We start from the raw sequence: 22,066 nt of genomic DNA, 5'->3' as shown, positions 1-22,066 counted from the left end.
TCAGTGTTTGGACGCTAGAGTCCAACAGTCTTAAAAATAGTTAAGTTTAAATAATAGAAGAACAAGGGAGTAGGACTATAAAAAAACTTTCCTTTCATTCTCTATCCCTGGCACTGAGGCCTCATCACAGGAAACAGAGTTATTGAGTGTGTGTGTGTGTGTGTGTGTGTGTGTGTGTGTGTGTGTGTGGTGGTGGTGGTGGTGGTGGTGGCTGTGATCGAGCCCAGAATCTTGTGCATAATAAGGCAAGTACATCTCTACTCTCCACCACCATCCTTGAGCCAGAGTCTAGTAAAATAATTCAGGCTGGCTTTGAACTCCTGATTCTCCTGCTGTAGCCTGGCCAACTATTGCTGAGGTTACAACTATATGTCAAGAAGCTAATCTTGACAGCATAGACTTTAATATGCATTATGTGATACTTCATGCCTCTTAGGGAAATGCATGTTTGCCATGGTCTCTAGATCATATTTGATGATAAATGTGAAAAGTCCTAAAAGACCCCAATCCATTCATTGGTTAAATGAGAGGATTAGGGTCTGTTTTAAAACACCATTTTTCTTTCCCCTTCTCTTTGGAAGTACAGATAAGCATTCAGTATGTTCTAAGATTTTGGTTTTGAACAAAAAGTAGGGGAACACCTCTTATGTCTCAAAATTTAAGCTGTATCCAAAAACATTCTCTCTCTCTCTCTCTCTCTATCTCTCTCTCTCTCTCTCTCTATCTCTCTCTCTCTCTCTCTCTCTCTCTCTCTCCCTCCTTCCCTCCCTCCCTCTCTCTTTGTTTCTCTCTCTCTCTTACTTTTGAGAAAACGTCCCAATATACTGCCTAGTCTAGTTATGCTCTCCTGGATTCAAACCCTTTTACCTCAGCTTCCCAAGTGGCCAGATCAGCAAGCATACATCACTACAACCAGGTAATATTATTTACCTCTTTTTCAGTTGATGGAGGAGCACCTGTTCTATAGGGCAAACTTGCCCTACACTTGCTTTCCTTCTTCCTTTGCTTCCTGAGTGATGCTGGAATTACAGGCACAATTTGCTTCCCCATCAGACATGAAACAGAGATTTGGGGTTTTACTTTAACAAGCATGCTTGGGTTTAGAGAAGGAGAGAGCCACACTCCAACTTCAAAGCCTGCTTTAATCTTTAATTAGACTGACACCACTAAAAGACCATTTGCATTATATGTCTGTAGAGAACAGCAGCAATAAATATTTGGGTAGATTTATAGAACTTTATCCTGTTGGAAATATGATATATCTATAGAATAATTTACTCTTTATCTTGGAACATTTTTTCTGGATGATTTGTCCTTTTTCTTCATATTTGTCTAGTGGTCTTTTGCATTCCTTAGCCAGATGCCTTTTTTCTCATGAAAAGATCAAAACAAAACACTTTCCCAAACCTAATTTTGGGGAGATTCTCTTTTGGCAAGTTACATCTGATCAAATGAAAAACATTTGTTAGTTTTATAGGTTAGTTTAGATTAAATGGTCATGTTGCTTGATGAACTATCATCTCTTCTAATCAAGAAGTCTCTCTTGTTCAAATTTAATCTTTATCAGTTTTGATGATATTCATAGTTTTTCTTCTCCTGTGGAAACAAAAGCAAAACCCTTTCCCCAATGTAACACATGTCCTTGGATCCATTCTGAGGTCAACACATCATTATAGTATACCAGATGATTTAATTCCATAGTTTTTTTTCTATTATCCAATGTCTCTTGGCAGCTGTTGCTTCTTTCTCTTTAGCATTTTTAAAATTCAAAGTTAAAAAAGCATTATGTACTATATTTCTGGGGGTCTTTATTACCTGTTTCTCTTTATTTAGCATATCCTTTAGAGTTCGAATTGATCTTTCTATAACTGGCTGCCCTGTAGGATTGTGTGGTGTACTTGTAATATAATTTATATTATAATAAGCAAAAAACTGTTTCATTTTCTTAGAAACGTATGTGGAGTATTGTTAGTCTTAACTTGTACAGGTATACCCATGATGACCATAATGTCTGGCAAATGTGTGATTTTTCAGCCTTTTCCAAACTCAAAGCAGTTGGCCATTGAAATCCTGAATAGATATTGATGATGTGGTGTACATATTTTAATTTTCCAAATTCTACAAAATAGAACACACCAATCTGCCAGATTTCAGTCCTTTGTACATGTAGAAGGAGCAGCGGGCTGTGTCCCACCACCCAGCTAGCTTTACACCCGAAATAATTACATGGAAACTGTATTCTTTTAAACACTGCCTGGCCCATTAGTTCTAGCCTCTTATGGGCTAATTCTCACATCTTGATTAACCCATTTCCAATAATCTGTGTAGCACCACGAGGTGGTGTCTTACTGGGAAGGATCTTAACCTGCGTCCATCTTGGAGAGGAGAGCTATATTGTCTGCCTCACTGCCTTCTTCCTCCCAGCATTCTGTTCTGTCTACTCTGCCTATCTAAGCTGCTGTCCTATCAAAGGCCAAGGCAGTTTCTTTATTAACCAATGAAACTAACACATAGATAGAAGACCCACCTCCATCATGTGCATTTTTTGGGTTACTTCCTTCAGATTGTGGAGTTTGGTTGTATAAAGAACAAGTAGGACATTTCCTTATAATTTCTTTGGCTTGTTGCTAGGTGATGAAAAAATCTTTTTTAAAAACCTTTGCTATTGGCAAGATGCTTTGAATGAAATTCTGAGGCCTTCAGCACATTTCCAATCTATATTTGATCAATTTCTTCAATACCTTTTGCTATAGGGCCTGGCAGACTGTTACCGGAAGTATGACATATATATATGTGGGATGATTCCTGTTCCTGTTTATTTCTTGTAACTGAATAAATAATAAAGTCAATTCTGTATAATCTGGTATATATTCAGTGGTTTGAATATGCAAAACAACTTTTTGCATATTGTGAATCAATAACTATGCTGAGAGGACCCACGAAATCCATTAAACCATGAGAATATCCTGTAATTCTGACTTTTGGGTAGAATCATGAGGGCTTTGATACACTTTACTTAAATTTTTTTATTTATAACCTGCCTTTTCTCATTTATTTTCGTCAGTATAGAATGTAGGGACAAGAGATATTGATGTTTCCACTACAATGTGAGGAAGGATAGAGCTGGTTCCCTTTATGAGTTGAATTCTCTTGCTTTTGGGATAGTTGTTAATCTTTCCCAAAAAATTACTGCAAGCTCTTTGCCAGGGATCACTTTATGCCCATAATTTTTATTTTTATTAAAAGGTACTATAATTTCTGCTGGATCTATCCCTGCTAATTGACAAAGTCTCAATTTTCCTTTTCAAATCACCACAGAGATCTTTTCCACATAAGTTTTTAATTTTTTACTCTGCTTATGTGGTTAAAAAATCCACTCTAAGATAATATCTTCCCTCTGCATTAAAATTCCTGCAGGAGAATGCTTAGAGGTTAATATGACTAGAATGCATTTAAGCTTCAGATCCACATGATCCACATGTGCATTATATAATTTCTCTTCCACCAAAGTCAATTCTCTTTCAGCTTTATCTGATAATTTCTTAGGACTATTCAAGTCCTTGTCATTTCCTGAGGTTTTGAAAAAATTACTCAGCTCATCAAGTTTTATCCCAATAGTGTGCTATAGATAGGAAATGTCTCCTAGCAATTTTTGAAAGTCATTAAGAGTCTGCAATCTATCTCTCCTAATTTGTACCTTTTGGGGTCTAATTTTTTGTAAACCTAATTTATAACATAAATAATTAATGAATCTCCTTTTGGATGTTTTCAGGAGCAATCTGTAATCTCCAACAAGGAAAAATTTTCCTTACTTCTTCAAACATTCTTTCTAAAGTATCTACATTTGAATCAGCTAGCAAGATGTCATCCATGTAATGGTAAACTAAGGAATGAGGAAATTACTTATGCGTTATTTCCAATGGCTGGCATACAAAATATTGGCACAGGGTGTAACTATTTAACATTCCCTGTGGGAGAATCTTCCATTAATATCTCTTAACAAGCTGAGAATTCTAAGTATGCACTGTGAAGGCAGATTTTTCTCTGTCTTTTTTTTGTAAAGATATAGTGAAGAAGCAATCTTTTAAATCAATAACTATAAAGGCCATCCTTTAGGCAATATACAAGACAAAGAAATACCAGACTTTAGAGAGTCCATTGGCTGAATCAACTTATTAACAGCTCATAGATCTGTTAACAGTCTCCATTTTCCAGATTTCTTTTTAATAACAAATATAGGAGAATTCCAAAGGCTTGTTGATTCTTCAATATTCTAAGCATTTAACTTCTGTATCAGCTATTCTAAGGCCTGCAGTTTCTCTGTTGTTAAGCGCCATTGCACAACCCATACAGATTTGTTCGTCATTTTAAAGGTACGATTGTTTTTGAAAGATCAGCAGTTGTTGTACCCTGTTCTTGTACAACCTGAGTGATCAGTGGCTGTTCTTTATAATACCTTCTAATATTTTTCCCAGAAACATATGCTAATGTATAATTTGTTTCTGAGATTGAGGGAATGTTAATCCCTGAACATTCCGCTGCTGTAACAAATCACATCCCCACAAATTCATTTCTATGTTGGCCACATATGGTTTATGATTTTAATTTTCCTGTCTTTCCTACTGGCTCTATGCATTCGACTCATCTCACACTCTGTTTTACCTAACATAAAGTTCCAATCCATAAAAACTGAACATTTACCTCCTAAAGAGGTCAATTTAGATGCAAAGAATTTGGTGCAATTTTTATTGCATTCACACCTGTGTCTACCAGACCTTCAATAACAAGGTGATTTTTTTCATATTTTTAATTTTGGTCTTTGTTCATTTATAGAAGTTTGTCAAAATATTTGTTTTATGGTTTCTCCTGAAATTTTTTCTTTTATCTATAGATTTCTACCATCTCAGAGCAATATGGTTTCTTACAAATAGGCATTAGGTTCTTTAATTGCTCTGAGAAGGCTTTTCCTTCACAATGACAGGAAATGATTGATCTAAAGTTGGCATTAGGGCCTTCAAGAAGCCCCTCAAAGACTTTCCAAAAGACACAGGTTTACCTTGACTATCACTTGTTGAGCTAAACTCATTAGTCCAATACCTGCCTTTGCCACACTTTCCACATAATACAGAAGGGAGGGGTATTCTGTTTGAATTATGCTTAGAAAATTTTTTTCTAGGAACATCCTGTTTACAGTCCCTCTTAAGGTGATCTTGTTTCCCACAATTGAAACATTTGACATTGTGATTTTTCTTCAAATCTCTAGAAATCACCTCTTCTATCCAAGCACCATCAAGGTCACAAGAGTCTGTAGCGAGGAGCTGCAGGTCTGCTTTTCGTCCTGCCTGGCTCCTGCATGGCTAGCTTAAAACCCGAAACAACAACACACAAACTGTATTCATTTAAACACTGCCTGGCCCATTAGCTCTAGCCTCTTACTGGCTAACTCTCTCTTGCTTTAACCCATATTTAGTAATGTATGTAGCACCACGAGGTGGTGTCTTACTGGGAAAGATTCAGCATGTCTGACCTGGTGGCTAGCTTCATGGCAACTGTCTCAGAGAGGAGAGGCATGCCATCTATCTAACTTCCCTTCTTCCCAGCCTTCTGTTCTGTCTACTCCACCCACCTAAGGGCTGGCCTATCAAATGGGCCAAGGCAGTTTCTTTATTAACCAATAAAATCAACACAAACAGAATACTCTCCCACATCAAGAGTCAATATTGATTGTATCTCAGATCGATTCTTCCAAAGGTACTGATCTTGCCTTTAAAACCCTGATTATCCTTTTGCATTGAGAAGTAGCATTTCCAAAAGTCAGAGATTGAATTATTATTTGTCCAGCTTATGAATTTGATATCATTCTGTTTACTGTTGTTGTCAATCTTTGTAAGGAATCAGTGAAGATTTCTTTTGGGCCCTGTATGACATTAGTAAATAACTCAATCTTCTTTCCCACTTCTTCAATTCTATCCCAAGCATTCAAAGTTGCTGTATGGCATGAAGTCAGGATGTCACCATCATATAGGGATTGCCTTTCTATATTAGTATAATCTCCTCCAAGAAGTTGATCTTGGGAGATTTCCATTTCTCTAGCTCTACTCTGTTGTTCAATGGTCCACTAGGTCCTCCATTGTGGATCAGGCTCCCAGATTGTTGTGACTAAGTCTTTCCAGTCTTGAGGAATAATTCTATTACAAGTTGATCATGAGTTTAACATCTGCTTCACAAATGGTGAATGCATGCCATATAAGACTACCATGTCCTTGAATCCCCTTAAATCTAACATTGTCACAGGAGTCCTTTCAGCTTTTAGAGTATTGGGGATATCTATCATTTGGCAACTTCTGTAAGGTTACCGTCCATATTAAGATTGCTTGTTTGAAAACCTTAGGCTGTTCCTCTCTAACCTTATAAAGCAATGCTGAAATTGGTTCTCCATTTAATTCCTCTGTCTGGACCTGAATATCTCCATTATCTGTTTTATTAAGTTTTCTAGGGCCTGTATCTTGATATTCATATCAAACAACTTTTAAAAGATAAACCAAGAAATATCAAGATTATAATTAACATTGTATCAATCTCAGTTAATTATCTCATCATTTAATTGTTTTATTTTAAGTCATGCATTGTGCAATTATACAGAGACCTAACCATTTTTTAACGTGGGAAAGAACTCTCTATTGTAACTAATTCCTCCCTTTAAGAATTTCCAATTTTCTCACCAAATCTGCTGCCAATGGCAATGAAGATGTGAGACTGACTGCTGCTGCATAGAACAGTACAAGCCTGACCGCATTTCAAGGCAGCTACCTAGGTTGGCAGCAGCCTCAGAAGGGGGTTCATGAAAAGCCCACCAGAAGAGAAGAAAGGAAAACCTAGCGAGCAGGGCATTGATTCCTGCCATGTGTAGCTGCAGCCTATGCCAGTGGCTGTAAAGCCATAGACAAATAGCTTTATTTTTCACATAAATTTGTACACCAAAAGCTAGGCACCAGATGTAGCATGAATCTAATTGGTCTTAATGATAAAAACCCAAAGTCAGATCTAAGAAGCTGAAAGCTGAGAGATCAGAGAGGCAATGCAACCAGCCACTAGAGTGACCTTTTACCTCTACCAATGCTCTGACCAAAGGTGTGATCCTATCTCTAATAATCCTCAAACATCATCTGCTCCTGTCTCCTCCCTATTCCTCTCTCCACCCAGCCTTTTCACTGCTGTCTCTACCTACCTAGTGCTGGGATTAAAGGTGTGTGCCACCACTGCCTGGTCTCTATGGCTTACTAGTGGCTTAGCTCTGCACTCTGCTTCAGGCAAGCTTTATTTGTTAGATTAAAAGCAAAATGTCACTACAATGCCTGAAGGTAATTCCTAGGTGATTGGTGATTTTAAATCCAGTCATGTTGACAATAACAATTAACTATTATATTTTGAAGTCAAGAAGATACTGACAAATATGTTTCATTTCAAGTGACTCTCATACAGTAACATATTATATACAGGATTAGATTTGAAAAAAAAACATAGCATTATTTCCTAATTGAATGACAAAGATTTCCATGATTAAATTTAGGAATAGGAAGTAATTATATATGCATCATAATATACTTACCATCTCTGTAATAAAATAGAAATTAAAATATATATATGTGAGTACATTATATATTACATATGTACTATATATAATATGTGTGACTACATTATAGAAATATGCGATAACTCAAAGACCTAAAATACTCACTGTCTCATGACCTATAATCACAGCAGTTTGCTCAGCAGCTTTCCTTGATCCTATCTATTCTTTAAATATGCAATCCTTAGGCATAAATATAAATGAACATGAATCAATTATTTTCCTGGAAGGCTTTTTATTCAGACTATGTTGGTATATAACAGTTCTTGGAAAATATGCCAGAGCTATAAATAGGTTCTCTGTACATTTGCATTCATGAATATTGTTTAAGACCAGTGCCTCAAAGCCAACTGAGGAAAATATCACATGTTCTTGAAATAAACAGTAGTTTAAATCAAATAAGAGATGGATTTTTCTCACTAAATTATAATAAGGAGCAAAAATTGATTTCTATCTGCACATGATAGTGTACAACTGTAATCCAAGCATTTGGGAGGAAGTAGGCAGTGTTAGATCACAGATGCAATCCCTGTAGAGATTAGTCATGTCTTATAGCCCATTTGATATCTTCCTTAAACTACTAAGATCCTGTAAGAACCAGTGTAGAGTGAGGTGAAATGATTAGCTTCCTGAATTTTGATCCTATATTCTATCAAGTATATTCATTAAACTGTTTAACTCAGAGATGTATTCCCTTTAAAAAATTTAAAAATATTTTAAAATAGTGAATTTTCTTTGTCTGTGGGCTGTTGTTGGATGTCCTATCCTAGCTTCCCCCATTGAGAATAGCCAGCCTCATTAAAAGATATTTAATCAGAAATTGCCTCAGAGCATCTCTTTATGGAATCTGGGATGAATTTTTATAATTAAAAACTTATTGCTGGGTGTAGTGGTGCATGCCTTTATTCCCAGCACTCAGGAGGCAGAGGAAGGTGAATCTCTGAGTTCAAGTCCATCCTGGTCTACACAGTGAGTTCCAGGACAGCCAGTGTTACATAGTCAGATCCTGTCTCAGAAAAAAAGGAAAGGAAACTTACTGCTTCTAGACTACCAGCTAGATCTTGTCTCAGAAATCATAAACATCTAATACAGAAAAAAAAATGAGGAAAAAAAACAAGAAATAAAAGAAGCCAGATATGGCATACAGGCCTGTATTTCCATAACTTTGGAGGTTGAAGCAAAATGATTGCCATGAGTTCAAAGCTAATCTGGACTACAAGGTAAGACCTAGACTCAAAATAACAATAACAACAAACCCCAATATCAATATGGTACTTTATAGACTATCAAAAAGTGAAGCAGAGGAGGTAGAAACATCCCAGAAGTTAAGAGTATTTGTTGTTCATGTTGAGAACCTAATTTCAGTTCCCCGCACCCACATGGTGGTTCCCAACCACTTGTAACTCTAGTTCCAAAGGATCTGACACTCTCTTCTGAACCCCATGGGCTCCTGCATGTATGGGATGTACATGCATCATACTCAGGCCAACACACGAAAGAAATAACAGATAAATATAAGTTTTAAATTTTGACTTTTTAAAGAAGTGGAACAGGGCTGGGGGCATAGCCAGGTTGGTGGGTGACTTGCCTAGCATAAACAAGGCCCTAGGCACCTCACAAACCAAACACAGTAGCACATGTGTGCAATCCCACCCCTCAGGAGGTGAAGGCAGAAGACCAGGAATTTAAAATAATCTTCAACTATATAGTGAATCTGAGGCCAGCCTGGGATACATGAGACCCTGCCAAACAAACAAACAAGAAAATAAATAAATAAACAAATAAACAAATGAAAAATTTAACATAACATTAAAAATTAAACACAAAATGCCATCCAGAAGCACCATTGCTATCTAGAGTGCATAAATCCGACTCTTTATCAAGAATTCTGTACTTTAGAGAACACCCAGTTGTTTATGGACTAAGAAATAAATAGGGCAGGCACTCCTGAAAGAGATATGACTTAACAATCCAGTGTTTAAAGAGATAAGAGAAAAGCTAAACTCCTGCCTAATAACACATTCACAAATTGTCCACAGAATCCATTCCATCTTTTTGTGACTGATCCATTCCTTTTAGCAAATTTTATTTGGCTAGCAAGGTTGATATAGCAATGGGCTAGGTAGGCTGGAGATTCACAGTGATTGGAGTGGGTTAAACTTCTTGTGAATGCCTGGGGTCATTTGGAAATAACCTTGCATCATGGTAGAGTACAACAGGTATTAAATGATAGGAGATTGCTCAGCAGTCAAGGAAGGACAGTTACTAGAGAAATTGCTTAGTTATTAATTATGACTTACAGCTGAGCAAAAATTGAAACATTACCAATTACAGTCTTAGTAGTTTTCATAGGAGATGAGATAATTAGATTTTTGTGAGCAATGACAAGACCACTGTGCCTTTGAATCCAGTATTCTAACTGGTTGCCTGGGTGATTCCGGGCAATCTACAATGGATACACACAGTGAAGAAAACAGCTCCTCTCTGTATTTTAATGAAAAGTACAGCGTAAGTACATATTTGATGGGTTTAAGCTTTCTTTTGTTGCTGAATTGCTAGGCTCAAGCCAGAATAGATTGAAAGATTTTCATAAAACACTGATTGAAGTAGCATAGTATAGGGAAAATGGAGTAAGGAGGACATATTGGCAGGTAAAAGTACGCCAGTCAAGGAAGAAGAAACCAAAGTTATCACTTCCTAGACGAATCTGGTTTGTATCAAGCTGACAGTATACTATACTTCATGAACTGTTAACATGTTGAAATGTGCTAATTGGGGTAACTTGAATCTGTGTTCTCAGGCCATGGTTACTAATATTGGCACCAAAATGAACCTTTTTTCCCTTTGAGGTAAGAGCTGTGCTTTCCATCAACAACTAAATACTTCTAAAATCCTCAGATTCTTTTGTTGTTGTTGTTTTATTTGCTTTACTTTCAAGACAGGGTTTCTCTGTGTAACAGCTCTGGTTGTCCTGGAGCTAGCTCTGTAGACCAGCTGGCCTTTGGTGCAGGAGAACAATTCTATATCTGTCAATTATGTTTTAAATAAACACTGAATTATCCATAGCCAGGCAGGAAGTGTAGACGGAAAACCCAGACAAGAGTAGAGGTGGGGAATAAGAACAGGAGTATTCTAAGAAGAAGGAAGCTCTTTCCACAGTTCTTCCCAGATCACCGAAGAAGCAAGATGTGATTCTGCCCCCACTGAGAAAGGTACTGAGCCATGTGGCTAACATAGATAAGAATAACGGGTTAATATACGTTATAAGAGCTAATACAAAGCTGAGCTAATAGGCCAATCAGTTTATAATCTTATGGAGACCTCTGTGTGATTTTCTTTGGGACTTGCCTGCTGTGGGAAATGGGCAGGATGGAAATCCCAACAAGCAGGCCCTAATGTTACAGGCCTTGAACTCTGAGATCTGCCTACCTCTGCCTCCTGAGCTCTGGGATTAAAGGCATGTGCTGCCACCCCCCAGAAAAATCCTCAAATTCTTGGATGAAGAGATCAGATCTCATTTTCTTGTTCATAAGGAGAGGAATGTAGAAGAGCCATGATATTCCAGGAAGGTTTTTTTCTTTATTTATTGATTTTATTGAGCTCTACATTTTCTCTCTGCTCTCCTCTCTTTCTCTCCCCTCCCCTTCAACCCTCTTCCATGTCCCAATGCTCCAATTTACTCAGGAGATCTGTCTTTTTCTACTTAGCATGTAGATTAGATCCATATATGTCTCTCTAGGGTCCTCATTGTTGTCTAAGTTCTCTGGGACTGTGGATTGTAGGCTGGCTTTCTTTGTTTTATGACTAAAAGCCACTTATGAGTGGGTTACATGTGATATTTGTCTTTCAGGGTCTGGGTTACCTCACTCAGTATGTTTTCTACCTCCATTCATTTGCCTGCAAATTTCAAGATGTCATTTTTTTCTGCTATGTAATACTCTGGTATCACCCCCTTTGGATATCAGTATGGCGATTTCTCAGAAATTAGGAAACAACCTTCCTCAAGACCCAGTAATACTACTTTGGGGTATATACCCAGAGGATGCTCAATCCTACCCACAAGGACATGTGCTCAACTGTTTTCATAGCAGCATTGTTTGTCATAGCCAGAACCCGGAAACAACCTAAATGCCCCTCTACCAAAGAATGGATAAGGAAAATGTGGCACATTTACACAATGGAGTACTACACAGCAGGAAGGGTTTTTTTTTTAAAGATATGCTTAAATGAAGGCAGGTAAAATTCAAAAATTTCTAGCAGCACACTGCTGAGATAACTGCCTGTTCACCTGGATTATTACCCCCTCTTTTAAAAAAGAACTTCCTGGTTTACTGAAGGGTACTATTAGAGACTAAATGCTTATCAGGTAAGGATAAGACATAGCCTACCCATAACAAAAGTAAATGTTATTTCATCTATTTGCATATAAAATCTGGTGTGGCCAGCAGTATTCTATCAGAGGTATGCTACCATTTTCCGTGTGACTTTGGTCCCAGAACCCTGGCTATGGCAGTAGGGGAATGAAAACACACAGACATACATACAATGATGCTGAGATCAAATGTAAAATACTGAAGCAACCGAGAACCTCGATGTATTTATTAGGTACAGTGCAGGGGGTGGGGTGGTTGACTAGTCTCAGTAGAAGGTCTCTGTAGGTAACAGCAGTCTCAGGCTACAAACATTCTGGAGGAGGAAGCTGCCGTTGCTAGTCTTTGCATACACTGATCAGTCCCTCATAACCACTCAGACTCCTGAGGAAAGTTAAGTTGTCATCCCTCTCAAGCCTGGCTTGTATGGGTAATGACTTTTTCAATTTACCACTTGCCAATTGGTCTTGGAATCCTCAACAGGCCTCGCTCATGTCTAAGCACACATTCACTCAGGACTTCATTCACTCAGAGATTCCTTTGGTCCCTATTGTGCGCATGTGTGAAAGGATCTGGTTGGGATCTGAGAGCATGCTAGTTTGATGAGCAAAAGGCCCATACTCTTGTCATATGCTGTCCTTCCCTCAGTCATTACCTGTGGCCTATATAAGCTCAAAAGAAAAGAGAAATGCATATCTGAATAGCATATCTAGATTTCTAGCAAGTCTAGGAAAGATAGCCTGAGGAGCAGGCTTACTCATTCCTCACTCATTGAGTTGGCCAGGAATTTAGTACAAGTTTCTATAATTATACTTAAATATTTTTTTCAGTGATGTAGTTAGAAGTTGGGGCCTTGTGCATGCATGCTAAGCAAGCAGTCTATTGCTGAGTTATTAACCAGCCCCAGTAAAAGCTTCTCATCGCAATCAAAATAGTACTACTGGAAAACAGAAATTATATTTGCTTTAAAATATCATGTCAAAATAATAAAAATTCAAGCCTGGTGTGATAGCATATGCTTGTAATCCAGTGCTAGGCAGGCAAAATCGGAGATATTACAAGTTAAAGAGCAGTTTGTGTTACACTGGTTTCAGTCAAAAGGCAGAGAAGCAATTGTTTTGGTCTACAAAGAATATTTGAGGCCCTGTCTCAACCAAAATCATATTATTTTCACCAGGAGCAATTTAATAAGTCATCCAATGCCTTCACCTTTACAAGGGACAAATAAGGCCCAGAACGTATAAGTGGTTTGCATAAGAAGCAACTAGTTCACATCCAGAATTGATATCTCTTAGTTCAGGGTCTTTCCTTAGCAGCACATGGATATCTATTAATTCCTTAGTCAACATTTTCTGAGCTTTGCCAGTGTGCTTTGCTCTTCCCCAAAAAACAAAGACTAAGATAGGTAAGACATATATGATCCTGATTCACATATAACTTTCACAGCCCATACTCTCAAAGGGCTCATATTTTGTTCTATTTTGTGCATGTTATTGTTTTTGTGAATGTTTGTGAATATTCACAGTTATATCCTGTGACAAGAAATTAAAATAGATCCAAAATGGCAAATACTTTAGCAAGTAGGGCAGACTAGATACTTGCTGAAGAGTGCCAAATGAAATTAGAAATGCTAGAAATTGAGCCAGTAAGAATGATACCACTTAAAATAAGGCAGACACCAACAGAGATATTAATTAATTCAAGGTTGGATTTGATTGTTAAGGGGAGTTTGTATCTCTATCACTGCTGGGAAGAGAGCCATTTTAAATGGATTTTGATGGCATCCTGCCTGAATCTTAGTACTTTAGTGACAGCTTGGATGAGATAGAATTTGAATTAATTGATCAGGAACACTGGATATGCAATTTGCTATTATTTTAAAACAATGGAAAGTGGTGGAAATAGAATTGTAGAGTACCCACAGAGTTTGTTCAGTTTTAGGTGTGCACCTCAGATTCTATTCTATTACTTATGAAGTCCCATCATCTTTCCTAATTGCCCGTTCTCATACAAATTAAGCACTTCTCAGTAGATCAAGATCACTCATTCCCATGCATCCTCTTCAACTGAAAACATAAGATCCATTCTTTTCTCTTCTTTGACAGTGTTCTTCCTTGTCTCCAGAAAGAATGCTCACTCCTTTCTTCTCAAATCTGTGTCCTGTATTCTCCACTTCCTAAAATGGCCTCTCTTTATAAAATATTTAGCTTTTTTTTTAAAAAACAGAATTATTATCTCTTTGTTTTATTGGGTGTTTGCTTACTAGCCGTGAACTCACCATGGTATCCAGGATGGCTTTCTTCCTCATCCTCTCCAGTACTGGTATTATAAATGTGTGCCAGAATGCCTGGCTTCTTTTTATACTTTTAAATATTCATATGTTCCTTTAGCTTAGAATATAGCTTAATCCTAATGGATCTCATAACTACTGCAAAACATTTTGTTTCCTTCTTTCATCACTAAACATTGCAAATGAACAGTTTATACCTATAAACTCCTGATATCTGGCTTCAAGTACAAACACCGTTGAAACTGTACTATTAAAGCTCATACATGATTTCTGAAGCATCAACTGGAATAACTTTTCACAATTCCTATTTTCTGTGGCTAGGAATAATTCACACCATACTACATATACCAAGCTCTAATGCCACATATTTCCATGCACAGTAGGCATTTTTATTTGAGCATTTGTTGCTGTTTCAGCATAGTTATGATGAATTCATAACTTTCCTCACTGGTGTTTCCTCTGAATGACTTTCTTATGCATGACAGATGTAAGCTCTGCAAAATTGGGGATCATATCTTTCACATTCATAGCTATTTCCATCACATGACTTTGGTATAATCAATAACTATTTGCTGAAATACATAACAAATGAACAACATTCTTCCACTAAGGAAGCTTTAATTTCCTAGAATTATTTTGGATTCGCTCCCTTTATTTGATATGTATATTATACTAGTTTTAAAAACTTATAAATTATGCCTCTAAAATGTTAGTATCATGGGTTTGGAATCAATTTAACTCCTTTGACTCTTTTCTTTGCTATTTTCTAACTATGACTTTGTAACTAACTTTTGTACTAACTTTTTAAGGTTCATAACCCATCAGTTTCTTCATCTACAAAATGGAGGGTAATAGTTGTATTTACCTTTATCAGGTTATTAAGTACATAGTATATAATGCATGCAACAGCATGACATATAACAAATGTTAAGAAATGACAGCTATTTAAAGTGGTCGTATTACTCCCTAGTGTAGGCTCACATTCCCCAAAGGGGAGATTTACTTACTAAATCTTGTCTTTTCTTGAAATGTTCTATATTTTCTTCTTTTTCTTTTGGCTTTTGAGATAAGGTTTCTTTGTGTAGCCTTGGCTGTCCTGGAAACTTGCTCTGTAGACCAGGCTGGCCTCAAACTCAAAGAGATCTGCCTGCTTCTACCTCTTGAGTACTGGGATTAAAGGCATGCATCACCACTGCCCGGCTCTTTCTTTCTGCCCACTCAAAATGCTACACATTCTTTTTTAAATTAAGTTTTATATTTGAAAGTGATAGATATTTATATTCAAAAGCTGAACTGAATTCAAAGGCTTACAAATAAAAGATCAGACTCTTGCTCCACTTGTACCAACTTCTGACCTGTATGTCTAGAGTGATAAAGTAATTTTAGATGCTTTTGTTGTATATTTCCACAGAAAGTCCCTGTACCAATGCCCTAGCTTTATGTTGCTGTGGGAAAAAAAAAAACACTGATAAGAAGGAAAGGTTCATTTTGACTCATGGTTTCAGAGGTTTCTGCCCTGGTTAGCACACTCCATTGCTATGGGCCTGAAGACATTATGGCCAGAAGACCACTGAGGGAGGATGTGGTGTTGAGGACAGGAGTAGTTTACTTCATGCTGTATGGAAGAGAAAAATCAGGGAAATCATACTCTTCAAAGGAACTCCTATCCCCAGTAACTAACATCCCCCAGAGACTAACTTCCTCCAAGCAGGCGCTAGCACTCACTACATCCTAACAACGCCATCAACATAGGAGTCCATCAGCAGATTAACCCATTGACACATACATCTTTGGGGAGATACTTCATATCTAAACAAAAACCATCAATGTTTCTTGATCACTCCATTATTAGGTAGTATTACTTACCTTTTCTAGCATGGAGACAAAGACTTGGGTTTCACACAATACAGTTCTCTCCAAATCGTGCTGCCATCATTCTATGCCATTAACCTCACAAGCAAGCACTTTAACACTGCTCCATCCATCCTCACTCTTGATGTCCTATTTAGTTTTGGTTATGTAAATTTCTATCACGGTGGAGCCACATCAAATTTTATTATGACTCATTTGCTTTTTTTTTGAGCAACTTTTTTTCCTTTAGACTTAAGAAAATAGTTCTTTTTTTAAAAAAAGTTTGTTTGCTTTAATTCTGGGGTATCTATCACTAATTTCTTACTAATTTTTCCATAGGGCTGTAAATCCTTCATTTTTAATACTATTCTCTATATAGTCAAACACATAAGGTAATCAGGTTTGTTTTTCCTTTAGAGCACCCCTCCTGTATCTTCTTTTACTTTCCTTTAGTTCCATCAGGCGTGCCACATAACTGCTTGCCTTGAGTTTTCATTCATTATTATTTAGAGAACTCTCTTCTTTGGTGCTTACACCTGTTTTCTATGCCCTATGTCTTCTTTCTTGCTTTATATTCTTATTTAATGGAATGTACATTCCAGTATCTTCCTAAAAGTGGGGGTTTAAATTTTGTTTCATTAGGATATAACTGGGATAGAGGGCTAATTTAGTGGCATAGCATTTGTGTAGCCTGCGTGATGTCCTGGATTTGATCACTAGCAAAACACAGACAGACAGACAGACAGACACACCATTTATTACCACTCCTTAGTGTACAGTCATTGTTCCTTCATTGTTCTATTTATATTACCTAGTGAAGTATTTTTTCTTCCAAATCTTTACTCTTTTGCTGGGTTGGAATGCTTTCTTGCTTCCTGACCCCATCTTTCTAATGGGCAATTCTAGAACCTTGCTTGCTTTTCATATCATGAGTGATTACTAGAATACATCTGCTTCTCCTTTTTGAGAGCAAAACCATATTAGATCATCCTCAATCTCCTTGGACTTGTGCCATTCTCTATGATTATGAACCTCATCTGTCAGTACCATAAGACGTAATTAATATAGGCTATTTGGAGCACAATAATAGGGAGTAGTGATCTCATCTGAAGAAGTGACATTTAAGCTAAGATCTGAAGTATGAATAGCTAACATAAGTAAAAGCATTTCAGCAGAGGTGGTTGCCTGTGCAAATGCTATTGGGAAGGAAGGAGCTCGGGAAACTCAAATAATGAGCTGAGTCCAGTTATGTAAGTCAGAGGTATAATTGCCTACCTGAGCCTAGAGAAGAGGGCAAGGGTCAGAAAATTCAAGTTTTTGTAGGTGATATTTGGGAGGATTTCGGCTTTTGCTAAAAGCAAAGGGAAGTGTAGTATAGTAGGCTTTGTTTTGGGCACCAATCAACTCCCAAATCACGACACGGAGACTTAATATTAGTTATGAATGTTCAGCCTTAGCTTATGCTTGTTTCACTAGCTCTGATAACTTATTTTAACCTGTTTCTCTTCATCTACATTTTGCCTTGGGGCTTTTTACCTTTCTTTCCTTCTGCATTCCCTAATTTCACTGTTTGTTGTGTCTGGCTGGCTGGCAGCTGCTTGGTTGACTGGCCCTAGGCGTCTTGTTCTCGTCTCTCTTCTCTTCTCCTACCTATTCTCTCTGCCTGCCAACCCCACCTATCCCTCTACTGCCTAGCTATTGGCCATTTAGTTTTTTATTAGGCCAATCATGGGCCTTAGGAAGGCAAGGTAAAACAAATGTAACTCATCTTTACATTGTTAAAAAATGCAACAAGAAATGTAACACACCTTAACATAGTTGATGTAGTATTCCACAACAGGGAAGCCCCCTGAAAAGCCATAAGAAAGACAGGGCTTTTTCTAGTATTTTGAGATAGGCTCTCTATAGCCCAGGCTGGCCTTGAACCTGAGGCAATCCTTCTGTTTCATCCTCCCAATAACTAGGATTACAGGCAGGAACCAACATACTCCCATGAGGGGAATAATTTTATCTATATTTCAAAGATTTTGTGACTGTTGCATGAACAGCAATTTGGAAAGGATCAACAGGAAGGATAATAAGGACAAAATTGGTCTTAAACATCAAGGCTAGCCTTGCAACGAAGAAGGACATTTCGTATATGCAAAAGTCGTTGTAGGAGACGTGTCTGAAAGCTCAGCATATCCAGAAAGATTTCTTTAACTTGCTGATAATAGGCAATTTATATTCACAAGTCATAGTTTCATTTTTTTCCTTTAAAAACATTTAGGACTAAGTGGAAGATGTAATTCTACCTCACACATCACTTCCTGCTGATTTACTGTATTCCAGGCTTGTGTTCCTTCACAAGATGGTTGGACTGCTGTGCCCTAGGGTTTGTTCTGCACTCCTTCTGGTAATCTTTCAAAGTAGGAGGTAGGAAGGTATAAAAGGCATGGGAGTAAAGACCGAGAAGGACTCCTGAGTGCTTTGCATAGAAACGAGCAAAAGGATCACTCTTTTTCCATCCCTTGGCTTCAAGTTCAATCCCTAGTCAAGTTGAGAAGAGCCCAGACAACATGCTGAATTCCCTGGAAACTGTGGCTTCTGCTGCAGTCAGCTGACACTCTGGAAAAGTTGGCACTATGTGTCATTACTGGCTGTGGCAGTGTCAGCAGGAGGAAGTCAGTTTCTGCAGCTCTGTTTATGGAGTTGGCTGAATAGAAATGTTAGCTGAAGGTTTGCTTTTCATAGTCATCCACAACACCTAGGTTTTCTTTGGAAACTGTGAAGAGGCACTGAAAAGAACAAAATTAATTTCTTTTTGTCTTAAAAAATGACAAAGGAGTTACTCCATGGGGTGTATGTGAGAACAACTATAATTTCAGGTTGAGCTTGAGATACAAAAAAATTTGCTTTTATATAAATCTCATATTTTGGTAAGCACAGTTTGGTTGGTATGAAATTTCATTTTTATAGTGAAGTAAATTAGTCAGGACTCATGAGGATAGGTGTTGTGCTGAAATAAATTAGGACAATAAGGAGATAGTGTAGTGCTATTTCATTTATATTTTAATAAATAAAGCTTGCCTGAAGTTCAGAGAGTAAGACAGTCACACTGCTCAGCCTTACAGACCAGGCCGCACTACTTTTCTATAAAAACCGGAAGGTGCATGACTTTCATCCCAGTGGTATATGCCTTTAATCTCAGCCGTAGAGAGGATTATAAAACAGGAGGGCTGGAGAGATGGCTCAATGGTTAAGAGCACTGACTGCTCTTCCACAGGTTCTGAGTTCAATTCCCAGCAACCACATGGTGGCTCACCACCATCTATCATGGGATCTCATGTCCTCTTCTGGCATAAAGTTGATAGAGCTGCCATATACATAAAATAAATAAATAAATAAATCTTTAACAACAACAACAACAACAACAAAAAAAAAAAACAGAAAGAGACAGCTCTCAGACACAGCCTCATCCTGAGATTCCTGGAGGCAGGATCGCTATTTCGGACTGAGGTTGAGGTAAGAGCGAGTGGCTGGCTGCTTTGCTTTTTGAATTTTAGGGTTGAACCCCAATTTCTCTCTCTGAGTTTTTATTAATCGTGCTTTATTTAGTGGAATTCTAATAACAAATGACATGTGAACAACAATTCTTACTGTGTCCTGAGGGATCTTAAAGTCATTGCTTTTAAAGCTCAGTAATATATTTTTAAAAAGTGGAAGAAAACACTGACAATTTTGAGTGTCCATTTTTTAATGTTTATCTGTTCAAATCTATAAAGAGAGTACATTTTTCTTCCATCTGCTTAACAAAACTAGATGTTGACAAAGTATTTACTAGTTAAAACTTCCATATCAAACTTAGTTTTCAACTACTTATTTTGTCAAAAAGTTTGTATTTCATTGATGAAGATTCTATAGTAGTGCCTGAATTATTATCAAACTTGGGGTCACAACCTGTAGCATAAATAATAAGAACCCAGAGACAGATATTGGAGCTCAACATGAAGATCAGAGGAGCAATGCAGCCATGTCACTAGAGAGATTTTTTTTTTAACCTCTACTAAATCTTCAGACTGAAAGGGCAAGGTCCTGTCTCCACGAATCCTCAGACTCCACACTCCACTGAGTTCCTGTCTCTTCCCCTTTATATTCCTCTCTCTGCCCAGCCACATTGTTCCTGTCTCCATCTTCCTAGTGTACGAATCCCAAATACTGGGATTAAAGATATGAACCACCACCACCTGGATCTGTTTCTGGATCGATCTTGAACTCACAAAGATCCATCTGCCTCTGCCTCCCAAATTCTGGGATTAAAGTTGCATGCCACCACTCCCTGGCCTTTATGGCTGACTAGCGTGGCTGTTTTGCCTTCTAATCTCCAGGCAAGTTTATTTATTAAAACACAAACAATATACCACTATAACAACCTGTGACTCAAGGCAGATCTGGCCACCCATCCTCAATGAGTCAATTAGAAGAGTCATATTAAAAGTGGAAAGCAGAAAAAAGAGATTTATTCAATGTGGACACACTGATAAAGGACAAAGAAATCCAGTGGCAGCTGCCTCCTCCAATACCTTTCCATGTCAAAGCAGTCTCAGTCAAGTGTGGTCCCACCTACCACTGACCCATCCCATCACTGTCTGGCCTTCAGTCTCAAATTGGAAGGTATAGCAATTGTTAGAACTGTGGAAAATCTCTTCTCTGAACAAGTTCACTTTCTGCCAGGGGGCTTTTTCTTCACTCAGTGTAAGAACCCTGGGTAAATTCCCATTTCCTTGGCATCTATTGTTTCAAACATGTGATAGTGATAAGTGAGACATAGAGACACACATGTCTCTTCAAAATATCTTTATTTCTGTCCAAGCACATTGCAGAATGAGTGGCAATAACTTCCTTCAACACCCCCCTCAAGTATTCAGAATAGGAGTTATTCACATAGTAGCTACCCAACAAATAATTAGTAAGTAAAATTAAAAGTTTCTATGTTCAATAAAAGTAAAGTCAGGAAAAACAACTCTATTTAAAACCAATTCTTTGGAGTAGTAGAGAGCACGATCTTAAATCTTAATATCTAATTGGTACATTTAAGAATTCTTAAAGATTATTAGACATATCCTTAAGCGTGGGGAAATAGAGGAGCCATAGTAGGAAAGGTAGAAATGGTTGACTTTACCTCTAGGCAGGTAGGACCATTTAGGAACGAATTTAAATCTGGATTTGCACTTTATTGTGTGTGGGCTTCTCCTTGATCACAGAAACAAGGTCAAAGTTCATAGTTTGTTTCTAAGGATGTTTTGAGGTTTTAGCTTTTATTTGTAATGTCCCACCCACATGTGTCCCCGTTCCTGCCTAGACAGAGTGGCTGTGTTCTTTTTCTTAGGTTGCCCTGTACTTTCCAACTGACCTCTCCCTCTCTTCCCAGGACTTTGTTCCCTGGGCTCCTCCAAAGCCTTCCCACATTCCAAGGCCTGCGTTAATCTCCAGCAGCTCTGTTTTATAGGCTTGGCCCAGTGAAAATTTCATGGTTTTCAGGAAAGCTTCCCGGATCCTTTCTAAGGTCATTATCCTCTCCAGTTTCCTTTGCCATTAGAAACCATCACAAAACCGGTAATTTTCACGCGTTTGTACCTTGTAACTTCACTGCGGCCAGCCTGCTGGGGAGGTCTTTTAATACATTACTGTATCCAGCTTCTAGAAAGACAGCACTAAGTAAATGTTTGTTGAAAATCTAACCTTCGGGGGCGGGGGGTGTGTAACATGGGAAGTACCCTAGCCTCACAGTAAAAGCCTTTCAAGACTTCACACTGGGTCAGCCAGGGAGCGGAGCCCAGGCCTTCTAGGCTGGAGGGAGAACTTGCCTGTCTCTACAGAACTCCCTTTTTACCCACTTCTTTAAAGTGTTTATAGAAGAATTCGAAAGTTCTCAGCTAACAACAG

This window comes from Arvicola amphibius, chromosome X (genome assembly GCF_903992535.2).
Source record: "Arvicola amphibius chromosome X, mArvAmp1.2, whole genome shotgun sequence".
NCBI classification, from domain to species: domain Eukaryota; kingdom Metazoa; phylum Chordata; class Mammalia; order Rodentia; family Cricetidae; genus Arvicola; species Arvicola amphibius.
Note: the sequence above shows the minus strand (reverse complement) of the source record.